Genomic DNA, 26,431 nt, shown 5'->3' on the forward strand with positions numbered 1-26,431 from the left:
AAAAAAAAAAAAAAAAAAAAAAATTCAAAGAATGACCTCAGAGGAAAGTCAGAGATCATTATGTCTGCCACTCCCACCACAGACCCAGGGTGCAGGGCTGTTTCCTTCTCGGTTTTGGAGGGCAGGGACCTTGCAGAGAACTGTGGGGGCAGGGGTTGCTTTCTACTGAGCTGAAAGATCCAGGCTGCCCCACAGGACCATGGGAGTGAGCCTGCCACCCCTTGGCAGGTCACCAAGCCAAAGATGGTTGTTCTCCAGCCTTAAGATCTAATGGAATTTGCCTGGATGGTTTTGGACTTGCTGGGGACCTGTCACCCTTCCTTCTTTCCTATTTCTCCTTTTTGAAAAGTGGTCTCACCTATGCCTTTCCCACCATTATATTTTGGAAGCATGTAACTTGTCTGGTTCACAGGTTCACAGCTGGAAAAGAATTTTGTCTCAGAAAAACTGTACCTTGAATCTCACCTAGATTCTTACCCATTAAATGATATGTAAATGGGATTTTGGACTTTAGACTTTAGAAATGATCTTGGGACAAGTTAACACTCTAACTCATTGGGGTTAAAGGCTGTTGGGATAAAATGAATGTATTTTGCGTGCAAGAAGGACATGAATTTTGGGGGACTAAGGGTGGAAGATAAGATGTTATGGACTAAATGATTGTGCTTCCCCAAAATTCCTATGTTGAAGCTCCAACCCCCAATGTGACTATATTTGGATATAAGGCCTTCATAAAGGTAATTAAGGTTAAATGAGGTTATAAGGGTGGGGCCCTGATCCAGTAGGATTGCTGACTTTATCAGAAGAGACACCAGCACTCACTCTCTCTCCATCATGTGAGGACACAGTGAGGAGGTGGCTTTCTGCAAGGCAGGAAGAGGGCTGTCATCAGGAATTGAATCAGCTGCATCTTGATCTTGAACTTCTGGCCTCCAGAACTGTGAGGAACATATTTCTGTAGTTAAGCCACCCAGTCTGTGGTACTCTGTTATGGCATTTGAGCAGAGTAAGATGTGGGGGGGTGTTAAGGATCAGGGTGGGCTTCATGAAGGCACTAGAGTAGATCTGGGCCTCCAGAGGGAAGGCTTTTGTGGAGAAGACAATGGGGCTCCTTGGCTGAGGACGAGGGGACTAAGGTACTAAGGGTGTACCTCAGACCCCTTGGCTCAGGCCACCTTGGTCCTGGTCTTCTTGGTGTCCCTTTTCTGCTGCCTTCTGAGGCCCAATGAGAGAAATTGTTGCATATTATTTGGTGAGGAGGGATGTTCTCTTTCCATGGCTTTGGGCACCCACTTGCCCAGTTTCACAGATGTTCAGTGACTTCATGGTTGGACTGTCACCCATGGGACACAGTTCCTCAGCCTGTCACTCCCTAATGTACTCACACTATCACCCTCTCTGGAGGGGTCATCTCTGTAGAAGGAGTTTGGGCAGTTTACCCAGCTTCCATAAGGCCTTGGTTCCTAAGACTCTATCTCATTAATAGCGGTGCTGGTACTAGAAATTGCCACAAGATTCAGTGGAAAATTCCATCAGGCCCTTGGAGAGTGTTGGCACATGGCAAACACTATCTGTGCTAGCTGTCAGTGATGAAGAGGATGAGAAGTAGAGATTTCCAGATCCTTTTCCAGCTTCCATGAAAGATCTCATCTTTGTTTTTCATTTCAGCTGGAAACATGCAAACACATTTGAATGGTATGAGGGATGTTTAAAAGTCCCTATCACAGCTCAGCACATGATCCCTGCAGTCTACCAGTGAAGGTTGAAACTTATTCTGCTCACCACTCACATGAACTTAGAGACATTTTTAATTTCTCTAAACCTTGGGTCCCTCACATGGAGGCTCAAAAGCCTCATGTCCACTCTTGGGGTGTTGTCAGGGTTTCAATGCACTTGCCAATATCCCCAAAACACTCTTGAGTAGCTCTTCTTTGAAATAAATGTTTCAATGTGTTAGTCTGCTAGGGCTGTAACAATGTACCACAGACTGGGTGGATCAAACAACAAAAGATTATTGTCTCTCAGTTCTGATAAAAAATTATAGCAAAGATAAATAAGCTAGAGAAAAGAAAAATAATACAGAAAATCAACAAAACCAAAAGTTTCTTTGAAAAGATCAATAAAATTGACAAACCTTTACTTAGATTGGCTCAGGAAAAAAATGATTCAAATTATTATATTATTGAGTATAATTATTGAGTATAGTAATTTCTGATTATAATCAGAAATTAATGTGGGGACATTACTACTAATTCTACAGATATAAAAAAAGATTATAAGAGAGTATCATGAACAACTGTACATCAAAAAATTGGATAACTGAGACAAAATAGACAAATTCTAAAAACACAAACCTATAAGGACTGAGTCATGAAGATACAGAAAATTTTAACACACCTGTAAATAGTAAGAAGAGTGGAATCTATAATCAAACATCTTCTGACTCTGGTTCATCAGGGTTTCCTGATGAATTCTACAAAATATTAAGAGAAGAACTAACACCTATCCTTTCAAAAAATTGAAGTTGAGGAACCCTTCCTAATTAATTCTATGAAGCCAGCATTGCCCTGATAATAAAGCCAGACACTACAGAAAAGAAAACTACAGACCAATATCCCTTAGGAACATTGATGCAAAAAAATCCTCAACAAATAAATATCAAACTGAACTGAGCAACGTATTAAGAAGATTATACACCGTGACCAAGTTGGATTTTTTTTCCTGGAATACAGGGATGCTTCAATGTACTTCAGCATATGAAAATCAATCAATAGAACACACCACAATAAGAGAATAATGAGGAAAAAAACCACACGATCATCTTAATTGATGCAGAAAAAGTATTTGACAAAGTTCAACACCCTTCCATAATAAAAACTCTCAAGAAACCAGGAGTAGAAGGAAACTATCTCAAAACAAAACAAAACTATATATGAAATCTCATAGTGAACACCATACTGAACATACTGCAAACTTTTTCTCTAAGATCAAAAAACAAGGAGAAGATGCCCACTTTCACTGTTTCTATTCAACATAATACTGGAAATTCTAGCCAGAGCAATTAGGCAAGAAAAAGAAATAAAAGGTATCCATATTGGAAAGGAAGAAGTAAAATTACCTTTGTTCACAGATAGTATGATCTTACATGTAGAAAACTTTAAAGATAGCATAAAAACCTTGTATAAACAAAAAAATGAGTTCAGCAAAGTAGCAAGATACAAAAATAACACACATAAATCAGATGCATTTCTATATACTAACCATAAACAATCTTGAAAGGAAATTTAAAAAGCACAATTGAATTGATTATTTATTTGTTATTAAGTAAATAATTCTATTTATTTTTAATAGTATTAGAACTAATAAAATAATTCTGAATTTACTTAACCAAGAAGTTGAAAGACTTGTACATTGAAAACTATAAAACATTGCTGAAAAGAATTTAAAAAGACATATTAATGGAAAGACATTCATGTTCATGGGATTAGAAGACTTAATTTTGTTAAGATGTCAATACTAACCAAAATGATTTATGGTTTCAGTACAAGCCCTATCAAAATCCCAATGCTAATTTTTGTACAAATAAAAATCCCGTCCTAAGATACATATGAAATTTCAAGGGACGCTAAATATATGAAACAATCTGGAAAAAAAAAGTTTGATGACTCTCACTTTCTGATTTCAAAACTTACTACAAAGCTACAGTAAACAAAGTCGTGTGATACAAACATACAGACCAATGGAATAGAATAGAGAGCTCAAAAATAAACTCTCACATATATGGTCAAATGACTTTTTTTTTTTTTTTTAAGATTTTATTTATTTATTTGACACAGAGAGAGAGAGCACAAGCAGGGGAGTGGCAGGCAGAGGCAGAGGGAGAAGTAGGCTCCCCGCAGAGCAGGGGGAGCCCAATGCGGGGCTCGATCCCAGGACCCCGGTATCATGACCTGAGCCGAAGGCAGACGCTTAACCAGCTGAGCCACCCAGGCACCGGGTCAAATGATTTTTGATAAGTGTGCCAGGCCATTCAATGTGGAAGAGACAGTCTTTTCAACAAGTGGTGTTGGAAAAATTGGGTATCTGCATGACAAAGAACGTAGCTGGACCCTTATCTAATACTGTATACAAAAATTAACTCAGAAGGGATCAAATACCTAAATGTAAGAGCTAAAACTCTAAAATTCTTGGAAGAAAACATAGGAAAAGGGCTTCATAACATCGGATTTTGCCATGATCTTTTAGATAGGATACCAATGGCACAGGCGACAAAAGGAAAAACAGAAAAATTGGATTTTGTGCAATTAAACAAAAAATTTTTCATCAGAAGACATTATTGACAGTAAAAAGGGAACTCAAGTAATAAGAGAAAATGGTTGCAAATCACATATCTGATAAGGGACCAATATCCAGAATATACAGAGAACCCCTAAGACTCAACAACAACCAAATCAAACAACCTGATTACAAAAGTGTAAAGGACTTGAATAAACATTTCTCCGAAAAAAGATACACAAATGGTCCAGCACATGAAAATGTGCTTAGCACTAGGGAAATGCCAATCAAGACTACAATGAGATACTATACCCATTAGAATGGCTACTATCCAAAACAAAAGTAAAAGCAACCCCCCAAAAAAACCCCAAGCCAGAAAATAACAAATGTTTGCAAAAATGTGGAGGAAATGGAACCCTTTCGCACTGCCAGCAGGAATGTAAAATGGTGCAGCCGCTGTGGAAAACTCATGGCTCTACAGAAAATTAAACGTAGAATTCTGTGGTTCATCAATTCCACTATTGGTTATAAACCCCAAAGAACTAGAAAAGAGAAACTCAAAGAGGTATTGGTACACCCATGTTCATAGCAGCATTATTCAAAATAGCCAAATGAAGCAACCCAAGTGTCCACTGACAGATGAATGGATAAACAAAATGTGGTACACATTGGAATATCATTCAGCCTTGAAAAAGATGATTCTGACACCTGCTCTAACACAAAAGAACCTTAAGAACACTATGCTAAGTGAAATAAGTCAGCCACAAAAAGACAATGCTGTGTGATTCCACTTATTTGAGGGACCTAGAGTAGTCTCATTCATAGAAACAGAAAGTAGAATGGTCCAGGGACCACCAGGACAGGAGAATGGGGAGTTACTGTTTAATGGTGATAGAATTTCAAATTTGCAAGATTTTGAAAAGAATTCTGGAGATGGATGGTAGTGGTGGGTGTACAACAGTACAAATGTATTTAATACTACTGAGTTGTACACTTAAAATTATTAAGATGTGAGTTTTATGTTATGTGTATTTAACCACCACAATAAAATAATTGGGAAGAAATAAAAAGACTTAAGAAGACAACTCAGTGAGGTGGGTCACTTTTCTAGTGCTAAACAGCATTTAAGAATATTTTCATGCAAGTTGGAATATTTTATAGTCCTAAATTACATTTAAAAATATTTTCACACATGAATTTTTCATGCAAATTATGTATGTGAATGTGTGTGTGTGTGTGTGTGTGTGTGTGTAGGACAACATAGTATAGGAAGGGAATGTCTCAGAACCCTGATGCAGAGAGATGATGTTTGTGGTCTGAGCTCTCAGGCCTCACAGAAGGACCTGGATTGATGAGGACAGTGATGATGGGGGTCTGAGGAAGGTGGGCTGCGGGCTATGGCAGAGGCAGAACCTGATTTTACAGGCCAGCTGGATATTTGGGGTTCAAGGCCGGCAGGATGTGTAGGCTGGCCAGGGAGACAGGGAATGGGACCCTGGCCTCTGGCACAAGATGCTGGGTCCACACAGGAGGGAACAGGGCTGTGAGTGGTGAGGTTGGGCCGGCTTTGGATCTTTTCCAGTGAGGCTAAGCAAGAGCTGGTGGTTTATTTGAGGCCAACAATTTTGCCCTCGGTAGACAGGTCTACGGGCTGACCCTCTACGAATCCTGGAATTGGGTCGTAAATTGAAATGGTCACTCTGAGGACACATTCAGCTATGCCACTATCAGGTGGCTGCCAAAGCTCTGGAGAGTACCTCAGGACCAAGGTGCCCAAAGTGAGGACCCTGGGCTAGCAATCTGAATCAAGTGTTTCAGAGGACATGATAAGGTCGTTGTGGTACTGAGAGGAGCTGTTCCAAAAATTTCCCCATAGAGACCATTACGGGCACCAACCACAGGAGAGGAAAGCACATGAGAGACATGTCCAGAGACTGGAATAGCCAGGCTTCTTGCTGACCACCAAGTCTCTGACTCCACAGAATTCAATTATTATTTTCATTAACCACTTAAATTAATAGTTTACACATGCAGCCACTGAGGAATGTTCCTAATCCCTCCCCCATCCCAAGGGGGGATGGGGCTTGTTAAGTAGGTACGCCAGCATCCTCACCCCTTGGTGGGAGGAGTAGGATGTGCGTTGTCCCAGAAAGTTCCTGGTGGGATCCAGCCCCATGGCCCACAGTGTTAACACCACACTGCAGCATCTTTTGTTGGCTGTTCTGCTGTGGCTCATCTCCCTTCTCCCACTCCTGCTTCCTGGAATGACTTCCAAATAAGCTACTTGCCCCCAAATCCTTGTCTCAGCGATTGTTCTGGGAGAACCCAGCCTAAGGTACTTTTCCTTCAGGAATCTCAATGAAAATTTTATGTGCTTATAGTTTTCCTACTACACGGCTGCCTCTGTAAGTAAAGCAAAAACTTGATTTAGTTCTTTCGATGTCTAAAATCTGAATAATTAGGGCATCTAAATCTGAGAGAATCCACTTAATTTTCCTTATTTAACTTTTCAGTATGAATCCTCATGTATAAAGCCCAAGAGAGAAGTCAATGCTTTCTATCTCTTCTCTCTCTCTTCCTTGCTTTCTGAGTTTTCTAGTGTTTTCTATAGACATTTCTAGGGAGATGAGTCTGTTCCTTTCCTGAAGTCCTTGCAGACCCCTAAATCATGACTTTTTTTTTTAATAAGAAATTTCACGGGGTATCCTTTTAAATGGGCCATCCAGCCTAAGAGCCCCCCAAAACTCATTAATTACCTCAAACCTTATCTTTTGAGGGGAAGGCAAGGGTCCAGCTGTTGAACAAGGAGGGCACTTCATTGGCAACCCCACTTTCTAACTAAACCAACATTCTCAGGACCAGTTCAAATGAAAGAGGCATTTTTTTTTTTTTTTTTTTTTAAATCAGGAAACTGGAAAATATCCCTTGGGAAACTGGATTTTATTTCCATTTTAAGCATGTACATACTTGAATATTCCTCATACAAACAGAACAATGTTGGTGTTTTCCTAGGACCTAGAATAATTTGGCACTGTGGCAAATGTTGAGGGTGTTGCTAGATTTGGGGAGTTTCCCTTTTAGCTCAACGGCTAATTAGTATAAAACAATGGAATCAGAATGGGAGGCATTAGCAAAACTGCATTTGAATGGTCACAGCTCAGTTTTTGTTTTAAGTTTAATTTCATCTCTCAGATATTCTTGGTAAAGTTGTGTCAACTGTTTTTGAGATTTGGGTCAACTCTGACCAAAAAAAAAAAAAAAAAAAAAAAAAAAAAGTAGAATGAGCCAGACAAACCTGAGTTCCAATCTCAGCTCTTCCATTTACTCGCCTGTGACCCTGGTGAGAAATTGGAAGTCTCAGCCTGCCAATCTCTGAAGTGGGGATAACAGTGGTTATTTCTGGTGGGTTGTGTGAAAATTAAGTGTGTGGTGGGAACTCAGAGTAAATTCCATTCCCTGTTCCTCCTCTCATTTACTGTCCTGCCATTTTGTGGAGGGTACTGATGTCCTGCGTTAACCGACAGGAGACACTCCAGTGGTGGGAATGTCTGGTGGAGTGGGAGGCCGAGCTGCTGGACACCCTCACGTGGCAGCCTACAGACAACTCGCTTTCTGGGTTGCATGTCAGAGCAGGTGGAGTGTGTCTCAGGCAACGTCAACTGGATAAATCCGGACCCTGGTGAGGACCTCGCGCCTCAGCTTAAGTGAGAGTGGAGGCCACTGAGCCATTGCTGGCTCTGTGATGAGTCCACCAGTGAGAGACTGTTGGAGCAGCTGGTGGTGTGTAGGGGGCTTCCAGGGCTCCGTTTCCCAAACGTGGACTGCACAAATCCCCTTTACAGGGATTTGTCCCTGAAAGCACAGAGCTTGTGTCACCACTCTTACTGAGGTTACTGCGAGCACTTCCGTAGCTGTTTGTAGGGTGACAAGATGAAGGAAAGGTTTAGGCTTCCAAGAGTGGCAAACTGTGGGAAGGTAAATATATGGGGGGGCGGGGCGCTAATGGAAGAAGGTTTGTTTGTGCAGGTCCATCTCGGTGCCAACTTTTTGTCTTCCTCCCAGCAGTAAAACTTCCCCAGGAGAGGGGATTTATGGCAGTCCTCATTTCTCAGAAGTTTCTGCTTTTATTCAGATAAGGAAAGCTCCTGGAAGGCTTCCTTCTGCATCTGTTGAATCTCAAATGCCTTTAGCTCAAAACAATCATGCTGAAGTGGCATGTTTTGAGCTGGTATCCTCTGAACCCTTTCGTTCACCCGTTTGACATTTTAAGACATGCCACTTATTAAACTCTGGGTTGGTGCTGCAGAGAGAGATTCAGGTAAGAAGTTGGGACATGAGCGATCTGTGAAGGGGGAGAAACATAGATTGGGACAAACAGAAAAGAACAAATCTAGGCACATTGCCCAAATCTTACCAAATCAGCATCTCTGTCCTGGAAATAGGTCTGTCCCGTTAAACAGTCGTGTCTCGTGTTGGGTGGCAGACTCGCGCTCTTCACGACCCTCCTGCTGTGATGGTGTGTCAGGCAGAGCTGACAACGTCGAGGGCATCTGCAGCTCGGAGCCACCGAGGGTTCAGTTCCAGACCACTGCAACACAGCAGGTATCACAAGACAGCGAGTCAAATGAATTGTTTGGCTTCCCAGTGTACACCAAAGTTATGTTCACATTCTACTGTGGTCTATTAAGTGTGCAACAGCATTAAGTCTAAAATAGCAATGTGCATGCCTTAATTAAAAATACTTTATTGCTAAAAAAGGCTAACCATCCTCTGTGCTCCCAGTGAGTCATGATCACTGATCACAAGTCCCCATAACAAATATAGTAGTAAGGAGAAGGCTTGGAATATTGTGAGGATTAGCAAAATGTGACACAGAGACACGGAGTGAGCAAATGCTGTTGGAAAAATGGCACCAATCGACTTGCTCTCTGCAAGGTCACCACAGACCCTCCATTTGTAAAAACACAGTATCCTCGAAGCATAATAAAGCAAAGCGCAAAAAGACGTATGCCTGTGGTGATTTCCAGAGGCAGCGCGGCCTGGAAGAGCTATCCCAGGACCCCAAACCCCCACCCTGTCCCCAGCAGTGGTGGTGCAGGTGCTGCTCCCAGGGTCTTTGGAATGAAGACATGATGTCACCCAACTGTGTTGTTATTGCAGGGGTGTACTACTACGGAAAGAAGTGGTATTCAGTTCTGATATCAGAAAAGCCTGTGATGCTTCAAAGCAAACCCACAGAGATGGACCCCTGGAGTGTCAGATTTGCTTCCGTGTCTCCAACCAGTCCTTGCCTGGCAGAACCACACTGCTTAGGAAACGTCCGGAAAAATAATGGGCTCCATAGGATGGAGGCCCCAGGGCCAAAAGCTTTATACTCTGGATGTGTGGGGCTGCGTCTTTGTACATGCTTTGAGGTTAGTGTGTTTTGTTTTCCTAAATCTCTTGGCTCTGTTGGCATACAGTTTGTAGACTGGAAATAGTACAGGGCTGAGCAGAATAAACAGTGTCCCTAATTCCCGTCCACTGTCAACCCAACCATAACCCCTTAGCTGGAGATTGGGGAAATGTTTTCTCAATCCCCCTTAGGAAGAAAAAGAAAAACAAAGAAAGGAAAGACAAAGCTTTCCTTATACCAAAACATTGTCTCCAAAGGGGCCTCTGGCGGCACATGACTTAGCGCCTCACACGCCCTGTCCTGCCAGTTCGTGGTGCCACCACCTGGCCACCAGCATCCTCCTGGTCTTGTCCCTGCCGCCCTCCTCCCATTCTCTGAGCTTCAGACTCCTCCGGTCCTGTCCTCAGACTTTGACCCCTCCTTCCTAAGGAACACTTTCCCAGTTCCAGAAGGATTCCCTTTCCTTAAACAAGTTCCCCTGACTGGTTTTCACATACACCACTTTCCTAAAAGACCTCTGTCCCATTCTTTTATAAACATTTAAGAACAGGTTTTGAGCGAAACTGATTTTAAATGCAATCACACTGTGGCCCCTCTTCATGGGGGTTGTGTTCCTTGTTCGTGGTGTAGGGCACAGGCCACCGATAGGTGCACTCAGGACCCTGTTGGAGACAGATCAGGAGTCCCACCAGACTGGTCTGCAGGCATGCTGCAGGGGACTTTTGCAGTCACGGGCCTCCACCAGAGAGACCAGGTTGGCTGTGGGTTAACAGCAAGAACTCAGTGAGGAAATAGGCCTGGCGCCGGTATTGCCCGGCAAAGTTGAGCTGCTAGTCTCATGCCCACTTCCCCGCTGAGCAGAACACCCGCCCTGCTCATCAGTCGGCCTTTATTCTTCCAGTCCTTCGTCACAAGGCCGAGAAGGGGAGTGTCACTGCTCTGTGAGGACTCTAAGTGAGGACTGGAGGCGGGATGCCCTGCTCCGGGCAGCACTTCCTTGTCACTGAGAGGACTGAGAGTCGCACAGTTATTACGATGCATAATAATCAGATCTTCCTACGGGGAAGACACTGCACTAAGTATCCCTGCAGTGGCTACAGCCCCCATCACCAACCCTGATTGTAAATTTTCTGTATTTTACTCATCATTCCCCACGATGCTGTTCTGGTTTGTCTATTTGCTGTGGATTGTCTCCCCAACGAGGAGAGAAGTCCCACAGAAGCAGGGACCTTGTCAAGCTTTCGCTGCTGTGTCCCGGTGCCTGGAACAGTGCCCGGCCCAGAGTAAGCACCCTTAGTCATTTTTGAGTGAGTGCTGTGTAGATGGGCCACTGGTCTGAGGTGACTGGGCTGGTCCACAGCAGAGGTGAGGTTCCAGCCCTGTCCTTTCTGCACAACCACACGGCTGCCTGTTGGTGTCCGTGGCTTTGCTCTTGAAAACTCCTCCCCAGTCCGAGAAAGTTTCAGGGCCAGAGTTTCTAAGAAAGCCCCAGTCCTGCTCAGAGAAGTCTCAGTCCTGCACCAGCAAGAGGCCAGCCAGGACTGATGATGCATGGCATGTTCCCCTGGGCCAGAAGGAAGTAACTGAGAGCAGAACAGCAGATGATGTCACAACCCAGGGCAACATGCTAAGCACATGTGCCACCGACACTGAGGGACAGGGGCCAGGCACCTCCTGCTGACAAAGTTGGAAAGACAGCTGAGCTTTCTCCTGCACAAACTGACATTGAAGCACAGGCAAGGACACATCCTGTCTGGGCGCCCAGCTTCGAAGGGAGCCTGCAGCCTTAGATCTCTGGTGACCACGGGCAGAGGGCAGTTTACCTTGGGCTCGCTGCTGCCTGGGGGTTGGGCCCAGAGGGACAGCAGAGGAGGGGCTGTTGGCTTCTCCTGGGGGAAAGGGTGGCTGACCTGGCTCCGGGACACCTGTGGGCATCCGAGGGCTGGTCTGCATTTGGGCAGGATGCCTCCCATCTGCCATAGAGTGAGCCACCTTGAAAAAGTAAAGACAGCTGGAAACTCTAGGTAAAAATCACTTCCCCAAATGTGGGAGATGAGACACTTGAAAGGAGAGGAGTGATGGAGAAAGAGGAAATGAGACCCTGCTCTCAGCCCCTCGTGTGGGAAGTTCAAGGAGCCTCAGGTCACCATTTTGAGACTCGCTGTGGTGGTGGCACTAACAGTAGGCACCCTGACTGTTTATGGTGTCCTTCCTGGCCTGCAGGTGCTGGCTACTGAGCTCCCGTCTGCAGTAGGACGCCTGCCTTGAGGACTGAGAGTCAGGCTTTTTGTGATCACCTGCTTGAGGTTTTGGCAGGCTGAGCTATGGCAGGAGTGCTTTCCAGAAATAGAAACTGCATCAGCAAGCCCAGGGCAGCAGCGGGCTTGTCACTTGTGTTTTGTTAGGAGATAGACCCTGTGAATGCAGACACATCATAAGACAAAACACAAACCACACCACGCCACAACCCAGGACACCCACGGGTAACAAAGAGTGGAATTTGCTGCCTATAAGAGTTCAAAGGAAGATGTTGGACTTTAGAAAATAGAGCATCTGTGATTCCAACACCAGGAACAAATGGTGCTTGGGGTGGGGGTGGACAGGGTGGCTCAGGGGAACTTATATCTAAGTGTAAGATCTGTACTAACAGGGCCAAAGAGTCCGAAAAGCAGAATTTACATCCTGGCTTCAGCACTCCAGGCTAGGTGGATTGCTGAGTCACTTACCATCTTAAAAATTAAGAGTGGCACTTTTTGCACCACCTGCTACCTGTCCTCTCCCTCCTACTACCTGCCCTATCAGCTCCCTGCCCTACCTGCTTACCTGGGTTTGGCCTTTCTTGCCTGGGTCGCAGCCTCCAACTGGTGTGACCTCAGGCAAACAAGCTCAGTTCTGGGCACCTTAGGGATAGGTGCCTTATAGTAGCAGCTCCTTTATGCTAAGAATGAATAAAATACATTTTCTCTGTGCTTTATAAGCATAAAATCGTGCAAACGTTCCTTCTCGTTCTCTGCCTGATGTATATTTAGAGGTGAACTTCCACCAAAGGCACCTATGGCTCTGGAATTCAGATCCTCTGAGCTTTTCTTAGGGCAAGGTCATCCCTCAAATTGTAGCTGGGTCAGAATACCCCAGAGGGCTTTTTGAACACAGATGGCTGTACCCCACTCCCAGGTGTCTGCTTCAGTGGGTCACGTGGGGCCTAGAATTGCATTTCTTACAAGTTCCCTGGGGATGTTGATGCTGCTGGCTGTGACCCTACTTTGAAGTTCAGAAGTGTGGACATTCACCTAACAGAAGTCCCATCCCCTAGTTTCTCAGAATGTGACTGTGTTTCGAGATAAGTTCTTTAGAGAGGTATTCAGAGTTCCACTGGTAGTGGGACTTGAGAGATCCCAGATCCCTGATCCCAGAGCAGCCCCACCACCACCACTGGCTAAGTTACCATATCCCCCATCTCCCCCATCTCCCCAGCCACCACCCTCCACCGAGAAGTCACAGCCAGCCCCAGTCACCATCCCCACAACCATCAACACTGAGGCCCAGACCCAGCAGCCACCCGCCTCCCAATCCCACCACCCCTAACTTAATACCACCACATGAAGCCAGGCAGTAGGGACAGCAGCCCAGGGAGTGGAGGCTCAGGCAGCCTCACATTGGTGATGCCTATTGATGGGGACAAGGTCATTGCAGTGAAGGTAAGCAAACAGTAAAATTGTTCAAGTAAGAAATAGGAACGACACCAAGGAAGATGTATCTGTACATCAGATTGCCATAAAGAAGAATAACCCCAGGAAGTACCTTCACAGTGCAGGAGAGAGACAGACTGGAGTTTGATGTTGAAGGAGAAAAGCTTGAGGAGGCAGCAAACATGACGGGCCCTGGTGGAGCTCCAGGGCAGGGTGATAAATATACAGCACACTGTAACAATTACAGATGCTATCCACATCACAGGGGTCCTCAAGCAATCACCAGAATAGTGACAATGAGGGGAAGAAGGAAGGGTCAAAGAGGCCGGGCCCAACAGCACCAGCCCAACCGCAGGCACAGTTCCCATCTCTCTCCGTGAGGACAGCCTATGGGCACTGACCCCAGGGTTCCAACACTCCTGAGCAGGAAGAAGGGATGGAGGGTGCTGACAACCAGGGTACAGGAGAACAAGGTAGACCACTGAGACAGAGGAGGTATCAGGTTACAGATCATTGTTTCGCATGGACCCGCCTGCCGAAGACAGCCCACAGAGGATGACAATGAAAAAGATAAGGAAAATCAAGGAGACAAGATCCAAGGTCAGCAGCCACCTCAGTGTCAGAACCACCACAACTTCAATTACTGATGAAGATGCCCAGAAAACCTTAAAGCACAAGTTGGCAAAGAGACAAAGGCAGTGGATCCACCAGCTAAGAATTTGTCCCCTCCCAAGACTGAGCAAGGGGGAGCTGAGTAAATGTACCATCTCTCCCATCCCCTGGCTTTATCATCCAGCAAGAGGAAATGAATATGAAATTCCAGCAATAAGAAATCAATAAAAGAGTGGTTTCCTCTCGATCTCTTACACTGTCCTGGTTAAATGGGATTTAACTCCTCTGGTGCTTGCTTTTTGTACATTGACCAGACAACTAGAATATCTGCATTATCTACATGGCATGGGGCTTTTTTTTTTTTTTTTTATTCTTATGTTAATCCCCATATATTACATCATTAGTTTTAGATGAAGTGTTCCATGATTCATTGTTTGTGCATAACAGCCAGTGCTCCATGCAGAATGTGCCCTCCTCAATACCCACCACCAGGCTAACCCATCCTCCCACCCCCCTCCCCTCTAGAACCCTGTTTGTTTTAAAGAGTCCGTTGTCTCTCATGGTTCATCTACCCCTCCGATTTCCCCCACTTCATTCTTCCCCTCCCGCTACCTTCTTCTTCTTCTTCTTTTTCTTAACATATATGCATTATTTGTTTCAGAGGTACAGATCTGAGATTCAACAGTCTTGCACAATTCACAGCGCTTACCAGAGCACATACCCTCCCCAGTGTCTATCACCCAGTCACCCCATCCCTCCCACCCCAGCCCCCACTCCAGCAACCCTCAGTTTGTTTCCTACAATTAAGAATTCCTCATATCAGTGAGATCATATGATACATGTCTTTCTCTGTTTGACTTATTTCACTCAACATAATACCCTCCAGTTCCATCCACGTCATTGCAAATGGCAAGATCTCATTCCTTTTGATGGCTGCATATTATTCCATTGTATATATATACCACTTCTTCTTTATCCATTCATCTGTCGATGGACATCTTGGCTCTTTCCACAGTTTGGCTATTGTGGACATTGCTGCTATAAACATCGGGGTGCACGTACCCCTTCGGATCCCTACTTTTGTATCTTTGGGGTAAATACCCAGTAGTGCAATTGCTGGATCATATGGTAGCTCTATTTTCAACTTTTTGAGGAACCTCCATACAGTTTTCCAGAGTGGCTGCACCAGCTAGCATTCCCACCAACAGTGTAGGAGGGTTCCCCTTTCTCCGCATCCATGCCAACATCTGTCATTTCCTGACTGGTTAATTTTAGCCATTCTGACTGGTGTGAGGTGGTATCTCATTGAGGTTTTGATTTGGATTTCCCTGATGCCGAGCGATATTGAGCACTTTTTCATGTGTCTGTTGGCCATTTGGATGTCTTCTTTGGGAAAATGTCTGTTCATGTCTTCTGCCCATTTCTTGATTGGATTCTTTGTTCTTTGGGTGTTGAGTTTGATGAGTTCTTTATAGATTTTGGATACTAGCCCTTTATCTGATATGTCATTTGCAAATATATTCTCCCATTCTGTCGGTTGTCTTTTGGTTTTGTTGACTGTTTCCTTTGCTTTGCAAAAGCTTTTTATCTTGATGAAGTCCCAATAGTTCATTTTTGCCTTTGCTTCCCTTGCCTTTGGCGATGTTTCTAGGAAGAAGTTGCTTCGGCTGAGGTCAAAGAGGTTGCTGCCTGTGTTCTCCTTTAGGATTTGGATGGACTCCTGTCTCACATTGAGGTTTTTCAACCATTTGGAGTCTATTTTTGTGTGTGGTGTAAGGAAATGGTCCAGTTTCATTCTTCTGCATGTGGCTATCCAATTTTCCCAACACCATTTGTTGAAGAGACTGTCTTTGTTCCATTGGACATTCTTTCCTGCTTTGTCAAAGATGAGTTGACCATAGAGTTGAGGGTCCATTTCTGGGCTCTCTATTCTGTTCCATTGATCTATGTGTCTGTTTTTGTGCCAGTACCATACTGTCTTGATGATGACAGTTTTGTAATAGAGCTGGAAGTCTGGAATTGTGATGCCGCCAGCTTTGCTTTTCTTTTTCAACATTCCTCTGGCTATGCGGGGTCTTTTCTGGTTCCATACAAATTTTAGGATTATTTGTTCCATTCCTTTGAAAAAAGTGGATGGTATTTTGATGGGGATTGCATTGAAAGTGTAGATTGCTCTAGGTAGCATTGACATCTTCACAATATTTGTTCTTCCAATCCATGAGCATGGAACATTTTTCCATTTCTTTGTGTCTTCCTCAATTTCTTTCATGAGTATTTTATAGTTTTCTGAGTAAAGATCCTTTGTCTCTTTGGTTAGATTTATTCCTAGGTATCTTATGGTTTTGGGTGCAATTGTTGTGCAAATGATCCCATTTGATCAACTCTTTAATTTCACTTTCTTCTGTCTTGTTGTTGGTGTATAGGAATGCCACTGACTTCTGTGCATTGATTTTATATCCTGCCACTTTACTGAATTCCTGTATGAGTTCTAGCATTTTTGGGGTGGAGTCTTTTGGGTTTTCCACATAAAGTATCATATCATCTGCGAAGAGTGAGAGTTTGACTTCTTCTTTGCCAATTTGGATGCCTTTGATTTCTTTTTGTTGTCTGATTGCTGTGGCTAGGACTTCCAATACTATGTTGAATAGGAGTGGTGATAGTGGACATCCCTGCCGCGTTCCTGACCTTAGGGGGAAAGCCCTCAGTTTTTCCCCATTGAGAATGATATTTGCTGTAGGTTTTTCATAGATGGCTTTTATGATATTGAGGTATGTACCCTCGATCCCTATACTCTGAAGAGTTTTGATCAAGAAAGGATGCTGTACTTTGTCAAAAGCTTTTTCTGCATCTATTGAGAGGATCATATGATTCTTGTTCTTTCTTTGGTTAATGTATTGTATCACGTTGATTGATTTGTGGATGTTGAACCAACCTTGCAGCCCAGGGATAAATCCCACTTGGTCATGGTGAATAATCCCTTTAATGTACTGTTGGATCCTATTGGCTAGTATTTTGGTGAGAATTTTTGCATCCATGTTCATCAGGGATATTGGTCTGTAATTCTCCTTTTTGATGGGGTCTTTGTCTGGTTTGGGGATCAAGGTAATGCTGGCCTCATAAAATGAGTTTGGAAGTTTTCCTTCCATTTCTATTGTTTGGAACAGTTTCAGAAGAATAGGTATTAATTCTTCTTGAAATGTTTGGTAGAATTCCCCTGGGAAGCCACCTGGCCCTGGGCTTTTGTTTGTTGGGAGATTTTTGATGACTGCTTCAATTTCCTTAGTGGTTATAGGTCTGTTCAGGTTTTCTATTTCATCCTGGTTCAGTTTGGGTAGTTGATACATCTCTAGGAATGCATCCATTTCTTCCAGGTTATCTAATTTGCTGGCATAGAGTTGCTCATAATATGTTCTTATAATTGTTTCTATTTCTTTGGTGTTGGTTGTGATCTCTCCTCTTTCATTCATGATTTTGTTGATTTGGGTCATTTCTCTTTCCTTTTTGATAAGTCTGGCCAGGGGTTTATCAATCTTGTTCATTCTTTCAAAGAACCAGCTCCTAGTTTCGTTGATCTGTTCTACTGTTCTTTTAGTTTCTATTTCATTGATTTCTGCTCTGATCTTTATTATTTCTCTTCTCCTGCTGGGTTTAGGCTTTATTTGCTATTCTTTCTCCAGCTCCTTTAGGGGTAGGGTTAGGTTGTGTACTTGAGACCTTTCTTGTTTCTTGAGAAAGGCTTGTATTGCTATATACTTTCCTCTTAGGACTGCCTTTGCTGCATCCCAAAGATTTTGAATAGTTGTGTTTTCATTTTCATTGGTTTCCATGTATTTTTTTAATTCTTCTTTAATTTCCTGATTGACCCATTCATTCTTCAGTAGGATGCTCTTTAGCCTCCATGTATTTGAGTTCTTTCCAACTTTCCTCTTGTGATTGAGTTCTAGTTTCAAAGCGTTGTGGTCTGAAAATAGGCAGGGAATGATCCCAATCTTTTGGTACCAGTTGAGACCTGATTTATGACCTAGGATGTGATCTATTCTGGAAAATATTCCATGGGCACTAGAGAAGAATGTGTATTCTGTTGCTTTGGGGTGGCATGTTCTGAATATGTCTGTGAAGTCCATTTGGTCCAGTGTGTCATTTAAAGTCTTTATTTCCTTGTTGATCTTTTGCTTAGACGATCTGTCCATTTCAGTGAGGGGAGTGTTAAAGTCCCCCACTATTACTGTATTGTTGTCGATGTATTTCTTTGCTTTTGTTATTAATTGCCTTATATAATTGGCTGCTCCCATGTTAGGGGCATAGATATTTACAATTGTTAGATCTTCTTGTTGGATAGATCCTTTAAGTAGGATATAATGTCCTTCCTCATCTCTCTCTTTTTTTTAAGATTTTATTTATTTATTTGAGAGAGAGAATGAGAGAGAGAGAGAGAGAGAGAGAGAGAGAGAGCATGAGAAGAGGGAGGGTCAGAGGGAGAAGCAGACCCCCCGCTGAGCAGGGAGCCCGATGCGGGACTCGATCCTGGGACTCCAGGACCATGACCTGAGCAGAAGGCAGTCGCTTAACCAACTGAGCCACCCAGGCGCCCCCTTCCTCATCTCTTATTACAGTCTTTGGTTTAAAATCTAATTTGTCTGATACAAGGATTGCCACCCCAGCTTTCTTTTGGTGTCCATTAGCATGGTAAATGGTTTTCCACCCCCTCACTTTCAATCTGGGGGTGTCTTTGGTTCTAAAATGAGTCTCTTGCAGACAGCATATTGATGGGTCTTGTTTTTTAATCCAGTCTGATAGCCTGTGTCTTTTGATTGGGGCATTTAGCCCATTTACATTCAGGGTAACTATTGAAAGATAGGAATTTAGTGCCATTGTATTGCCTGTAAGGTGACTGTTCCCGTATATTGTCTGTGTTCCTTTCTGGTGTATGTTGCTTTTAGGCTCTCTCTTTGCTTAGAGGACCCCTTTCAAGATTTCTTGTAGGGCTGGTTTTGTGTTTGCAAATTCCTTTAGTTTTTGTTTGTCCTGGAAGCTTTTGATCTCTCCTTCTATTTTCAATGACAGCCTAGCTGGATAGAGTATTCTTGGCTGCATATTTTTCTCATTTAGTGCTCTGAATATATCCTGCCAGTCCTTTCTGGCCTGCCAGGTCTCTGTGGATAGGTCTGTTGCCAATCTAATGTTTCTGCCATTGTAGGTTACATATCTCTTCTCCCGAGCCGCTTTCAGGATTTTCTCTTTGTCGCTGAGACTCGTAAGTTTTACTATTAGATGTTGGGGTGTTGACTTATTTTTATTGATTTTGAGAGGGATTCTCTGTGCTTCCTGGATTTTCATGCCTGTTTCCTTCCCCAAATTAGGGAAGTTCTCTGCTATAATTTGCTCCATTATACCTTCTGCCCCCCTCTCTCTCTTTCTTCTTCTTCTGGGATCCCAATTATTCTAATGTTGTTTCGTCTTATGGTATCGCTTATCTCTCGAATTCTGCCCTCGTGATCCAGTAGTTGCTTATCTCTCTTTTTCTCAGCTTCTTCATTTTCCATCATTTCATATTCTATATTACTGATTCTCTCTTCTGCCTCATTTATTCTAGCAGTTAGCGCCCCCATTTTTGATTGCACCTCATTAATAGCCTTTTTGATTTCTACTTGGTTAGATTTTAGTTCTTTTACTTCTCCAGAAAGGGTTTCTCTAATAACTTCCATATTTTTTTCAAGCCCAGCTAGTATCTTTAAAGTGATGATTCTGAACTCTAGATCTGACATCGTACTAATGTCCATATTGAGTAAGTCCCTGGCAGTCGGTACTACCTCTTGTTCTTTTTGTTGAGGTGATTTTTTCCATCTTGTCATTTTTTGCGGAGGAGAATAGATTAATGAGAGAACAAAATGCTAGCAGAGTAACAATGTTCCCAGAAAATATACTCTAAACAAATCAGAAAAGACCTGAAGCAGTGGGAAAAGAAAGGGAAAGAGAGAAAAAAGAGAAAGAAAAAAAAGAAAAAGGAAAAGATAAAGATAAAAACAAAAACAAACAAAACAAAACAACAACAACAACAAAAAACCAGAATGTGGTCAAATATGATGAGGCTGGTATATAGATCAGTGCCACACACTAGATTTGGGGTGTATTTTGGTCTTTTAGAAGAAAGTGCCTCCCAAAATTTTAAAGAAAGAAAAACTTATATATGTACAAAAATAAGGGTTGATATGATGAAGGGATAGAATATGACTGTAAAGATGGAAATTATAAAAAAATTTATAAAAGGAATTGATAAGAAGTTGTTTGAAAAAAGAAAGAAGAGGATTTAAAAAAAGAAAAAAAAGAAAAAAAAAGGGAGAGGATGTGATCAGGCAGAGGAATAGAAAACACCATATACTAGAGATTTAGGGTATATTTTGATCTGTTAGAAGAAACTGTCTCAAAATTTTAAAGAGAGAACAAGTTATATATATAAGCCAAAAATATGGGTAACTACTATGAAGGGATAGAATATGACTCTACAAATGAAAAATAAAAATTTTTTTTTTAAAAAAAGGGATTGATAAGATGTTGGTTGAAAAAGGGAAAAAGACAAATTCAAAAAGAAAAGAAAAGAAAAAAGACAGTTAAAAAAAATTAACTTTGAAAGACTAAAGAATCATGGTAAAAAAGCCATGAATTCTATGTGCAGTATTCCCCTAGCGCTGGAGTTCTGCCGTTCTCATTGATTGGTAAACTTGGTCTTGGCTGGCTGTTTTCGCTGATCTTCTGGGGAGGGGCCTGTTGCCGTGGTTTCCAAATGTCTCTGCCGGAGGCGGAATTGCACCGCCCTTGCCCCCTCCCAGCTAAGTAATCTGCTTGGGTTTGCTCTCCGGGGCTTTTGTTCCCTGCGAGCTTTCCGTACAGCTTTGGAGGTGGAGAGTGAAAATGGCGGCCTCCCAATCTCCGCCCCGGAGGAGCCAAGAACTCGGGGCCCCACTCCTCAGTGAGTCCCCAGAGAAAAGCAGTAAGTCACTCCTGTCTCCCCCGTCTCCAGCTGCACTCTGCTCATCCGGCCTGTGACTGAGCATTTCTATCTCTGGCACCCGACCCCGGGTGGAGTCTCCAAACCCAGCAGATCCCTGCGGTGCACTCCCACGCCACTCCTCCCGGGGGAGGAAGGTGAGTCTCCCCGGATCTGCCGCTTGTTGGGTCCCTGCTGGAGGAGCAGGGGCCCGACTCTGCCGCGGATCACGGTTTAGGGCAACCCTGAGCTGAGAGCCCGCGCCTGGGCTCCGCCTCTGCAGCCGGCTTCCCTGCTCCGTTACCTGGGAGCTCTGCCACACTCAGGCACTCCCGGTCTTTCTGCGACCCCGAGGGTCCTGAGACCACACTGTCCCGGAGGGTTCCACCCCCTGCTTAGCCAGCAGAGTGACGTCCCTCAGCGGAGCAGACTTTTAAAAGTTCCGATTTTGTGCTCCGCGGCTCTATCACTTGCCAGAAGCGGCCGACGGAGGCCCCTCCCCCGCCGTCTATCCTCCCGAATATCGCCTCGGATTCACTTCTCCGCACGTCCTACCTTCCAGAAAGTGGTCGCTTTTCTGTTCAGAGTTGTTGCTCTTCTTTTCTTCGATCTCCTGTTGGGTTTGTAGGTGTTCAGAATGGTTTGATCCCTATCCAGCTGAATTCCTGAGAGGAGACGAAATCCAGGTCTCCTACTCCTCCGCCATCTTGCTCCGCCCCCGGCATGGGGCTTTTTAAATTTTTACCTAAAGATATCTCTTTTTGGTAATGACAAACATTTTTTTTTTGAAGCCTGGTTTTTCTCAATACATCTTTAAAGGTTTTTAAATTGTTTCATATCTGGTTAAGTTGAGAGTTTTAATAACCTCATTTTAAATTTGTAATAAAAGTTTACAACTTGATTTTTTCAAAAAAGTCAACAAACAGCAAGCACCTGTTAATGAAGATCTTAAATAATTGTCAAGAGAAAGAAAGAAAGAAGAAAAGAAAGAAAAAAGAAAGAAAGAAAGAAAGAAGAAAGAAAGAAGGAGAGAGAGAGAAAAGGAGAGACATAGGTGTACACAGAGAAGACCATGTGAGGGCACAGAGAGAGGACAGCCGTCTACAAGCCAAGGAGAGAGGCCTCAGGAGAAACTAATCCTGTGGATACCTTGATTTCTCCCTTCCAGCCTCCAGAAGTGTGAGGAAATTAGTTTTGGTTGTTTAGCCCTTCAGTCCATAGTTCTTTGTTATGGCAGCCTGAGCAGACGCATACACCTACCTTCAGCCCCTCAGAGGTGGGCAGACCATTTAAAACCCTTGTATTTCTCCCAGCACAAGGCTCAGTGCTGTATTATACTTTAGCATCAACATAAAAGTGTCAATGACAACTGTGACAGCAACAACTCATTCTTAGCATGTTTGATCAAATGTGCTGGTGTCAAAACAATACAGATTGAAGGCGGAGGCAGGAGAGCATCAACTGAGGGGTGGTCTGTGTCCTGGCCCACTGCCCATGTGGGGGAGCTCACCTCTTTAGGGCTCGCATGTCTCAGTGTAAAATGAGGGTAATAAAGACACCGTTCTCAAAAGGCTGTCCCTAAAATTTGCATAAGATAATGCAAGTTGAGAATTTAGCACAGTGCCCAGCATAGAATACAGACACAATAAGAGTTGGCTATGATTCCGGTTTTTTCTAACAATAATTCTGGTGGTAAAAAAGCACAGTCAGGTTAGGAATTTGCCTCAGCACACTGCAGAATGAAATTTGTGCTTAGAAAGATAAATCTAGCTACAAAGAGGCTTTGAAATTTGTTTGGAACATTTGCCTGCAGAGGAAGAGTGTTGGCAAAGGCCCATCTCCATCTTTTTCTCATCAATCCTGCAGATTATGTTGGTCCTCATTTTATAGTGATAAATGTTTGTTGGGAAATGTGAAACAATCACTGAAAAATTAGATGAGATAAAAAGCTACCTGGAGCTCATGAACTAAGGTTGTGATATTTTTATATATTTATTTCCTATCTTTCAAAAAATCTTTTTATAGGTATACTTATTTTGTATTGAATTTGTACCTGTACTTAGTCTAAGGCGTCAAACTGTTCTACAAGTTTCCATGCCTGGGATGGCCACCTTCTCCCAGTCTGTGCTCCATTTCTCCCTGATCTCCTTCAACTGATGCTTCCGCTCTTCCTCCTATGTCCAAATCACATACCTATGTTGCTACATCATGATTTTTCAGATCTAGACATCACTTACTGGTTTTCTTTATGAAGATGGGATTTAACTCCTCTGGTGCCATTACCAGAATGGCAGTGGTGAAGGGTTTTACTCAACACCCAACTTGCCAGATGCAACAGACTTTAATCTCTGACCACTCTGTCCCGGGATGCAGGACACGAAGGCAGCATACCCAGCATCTTTATCCAGCAGGAGCCCAGTGGCCACTTCTTTTGCCTCCTCACCCACTTGGGATGGGGATGGCTGCCATCAGAGAAGAGCCATGCCATGTGGGGTCACCTGGATACAGAGAAGCCACAGTCATGGTTTCCCCTCAATCTCTTACACTGTCCTGGTTATGTAGGCCCGAGGCTGGTGTGCCAGCTCACAGGCTCCCCACTTCTCATTTATCTTACTTCTTCATGGAAGCTGTATTATTAGAAGACAGACTCAGGTATTTTTCTCAGGCTGGCTTTGGGAAGCCCAGGCCTGATACTAACCTTTTACTCATACACACAATTTTCCTTGCCTGCAGCACACACACACACACACACACACAGGCACAGATGACCACACTTCCAACCTCTTCTCAGCATAGCTATATTGCAGTTTTGGTGAAGTCCCCATTCAGTGTTTATATTCTGTGACTATGTCACTATCATTGACATGAACCCTGTAGTAAACTAGAATTGCTTTTTGTCTTCTGTGTGAATTTTTGTTTTCCCTGGAGTTCATAATTGTTTTGGTTTTTTGTTTTTACTTTTCAAATACAAATCACTAATTTATTCTCAAAATCTTCTCCAGTAGTTTAAATTAAGATATTCATGTCAGATGCTCTTTTATTTTAACATACTTTATTTTTTTAGAGCAGTTTTAGGTTTGCAGCAAAATTGAGTGGAAAGTACAGAAAATTTCCCTATCTCCCTGTCCTCCCACTTGTCCCCACATCCTTCCCACTATCAAAATCCCCCACCAGAGTGATACATTTGTTATGATCAATGAACCTACATCAATACACTATTATCATCATCCAAAGTTCACAGTTTACATTAGGGTGCACTCTTGGTGTTGTACATTCTATGGGTTTTGATAAATGTATAATGACATCATTACAGTGTTATACAGACTAGTTTTACTGCCCTAAAAATGCTCTGTGCTCCACCTATTCATCTCTCTTTTGCACCTAACCCCTGGCAACCACCCATCTCTTTACTGTCTCCATAGTTCTGCCTTTTCCACAAAGTCATATAATTGGAAACATATAGCATATAGCCTTTTCAGATTGGCTTCTTTCACTTAGTAATATACATTTAAGTTTGCTCCATATCTTTTAATAGCTTGATAGTTCATTTTTTATTATTGCTGAATAATATTCCATTGTGTGAATATACCACAGATTTTCCATCCATCTTAGATGCTCTATAGTTTCTTTCTCTTGAAGAAGTTTCCCCTAGAGCCTCTACTCCTCCATCGAGATAGAAGTCTAGATCTGGCCCATGGCTGCCATCCCAGCACCTTCACCTGGTGTTTGCCCTGGAAATACCCTTTCCTCCCCTGTGCTGGATTTTCTGCTTCTTAGATTCCATGTCTCCCTGTTCTCTGTTTCACTACCTCAATTCTGTGGAATATAAACTATAATAGTTTCCTGTGAAAAGAAAGAAGGGAAGGAACATTTCTCAAATTTTGCACATTTGAAAATATTTATATTCCACATTCATACTTAATTGATTGGCTAAGTGTAGAATTCTGGGCTGGAAATTATTTACTTTCAGAATTGAGAAGGCATTGATTTACGTCTTCTAGTTTTCAGCGTGGCTGTGGAGAAGTTGATGCCTTGTGGCCCTTGGTTTTTTGTGTAAACCTTTATGGTTTCTTTCTAGGATGCATAGGGAATTTTGGTGTGGGCCTATTTTCATCCAGTGTGTTGGACTCTTGGAGGGCTCCTTCAATCTGAAAATCCCTGTTCTGTAGCATTTCTTAGCCAGATTAGCAATATATAGTCCACGAGTGTGTGGGTTATGGTGCAGTTGGCTGGCTCCCCTGAGTTGCCCCCCTCCCTGCTGTGACCACCTCAGTCCTGGAGGAAGATGAGTCACTTCCTAGGGCACATCACAAACTATTAAAAATGCTGTGCTTGCAAGTGAATTTTCCACATATTTAAAGTAGTGATAGCTTAACAGGAGCTAAAAAAAACACCCCACAAACACCCAGGCTCCATTGACACTGAATTTTTGTGCTTAAAGAGAAATGCCCAGCCATTATTAGCTACTGAAAGATGAATGGGCTATTTAGGATTCCTCCCTGGGCTCACCCAGGTCAGTTCCCTCACACTCAGTTTAAGCGAGTGGCTCAGGGGTGAGCAGCTGCATTAGAAACAAGTGGCTGACCTGATAAGATTCTGTTACCTGATAGTTTGAATCCATCAGTCATCAGGCACTGAGGCTTCTTACACACAGAGTTTGCTTCAATTCAGGTCAGTCTCTGCCCCATCAATGATGTGGTCCTTTCTCCTCTAAAGAAAAGCTTTTGAGTGTTTGATGGCATAATAATGACTGCTGTTTACAGAGAGGTATGGCGCTGGGCTTTATGTATGTTGCATTTGTGACTCTGTGCCATGATGCTGGGCAGGTGTTATTATTTCCCTACTACAAGGAATGAACCAACATCACCAAAACCTGGCAGAGATCAGATTCACATCTGGGTCTTTTTCAGTCCAGGTACCCAGCTTTCTCCATTGGGCAACACTGCCCCTTGGTCAGATGCAAATGTCTATGCTGGTATACAAGAAAGATTATGGAAACCTGTGAGGTGACCCGTGTGAGGGAAGGATGATGGTGGATCTCTCCCCCAGGGAAGGGGAGCTATGTCCACCTCAGACCAAGTCATGAAGACAGAAATCTGCTCTGTAGGTAGCATGGAGCCAGTAAAATGGGCACTGAGCCTGCACTCAGGGTCTGAATCAGAGTCCAGGCTCTGACATTCAGCTCCTCTGGAGCCTTAGGTTTTTCATCTAGAGATGGAGGATGGAAATGTGGCCTATTTAAGGTTATGGGACTCTGTGAGGACCAAGATGAAACAGTGTGTGTGCCAAGCATTTTTACTAACTGTGAAGCACTATATGATCACAACCGTTTGGTGTTGGCTTACGCAGACGTGAGTGAGGACCAGCTGTCCATATGGGATTTGAGAAAAGGTGTGTCTTGGGGCCCAGTGTGGAAAGAGCTTCCTTCTTCGGTGAGTGTGGTGCCCCTTGTGCTCTGACCAGGATGGAGGGTAG

General features: G+C 43.3%; 1 pseudogene; it reads left to right on the forward strand.

The window, feature by feature from the left end:
- The first annotated feature begins 7,896 nt into the window (after positions 1-7,896).
- Positions 7,897-14,254, forward strand: LOC118011590 (annotated as a pseudogene).
- Positions 14,255-26,431: the final 12,177 nt, after the last annotated feature.

Source organism: Mirounga leonina, unplaced genomic scaffold, assembly GCF_011800145.1.
Source record: "Mirounga leonina isolate KUSES-001 unplaced genomic scaffold, KU_Mleo_1.0 Mir_150, whole genome shotgun sequence".
NCBI lineage: Eukaryota > Metazoa > Chordata > Mammalia > Carnivora > Phocidae > Mirounga > Mirounga leonina.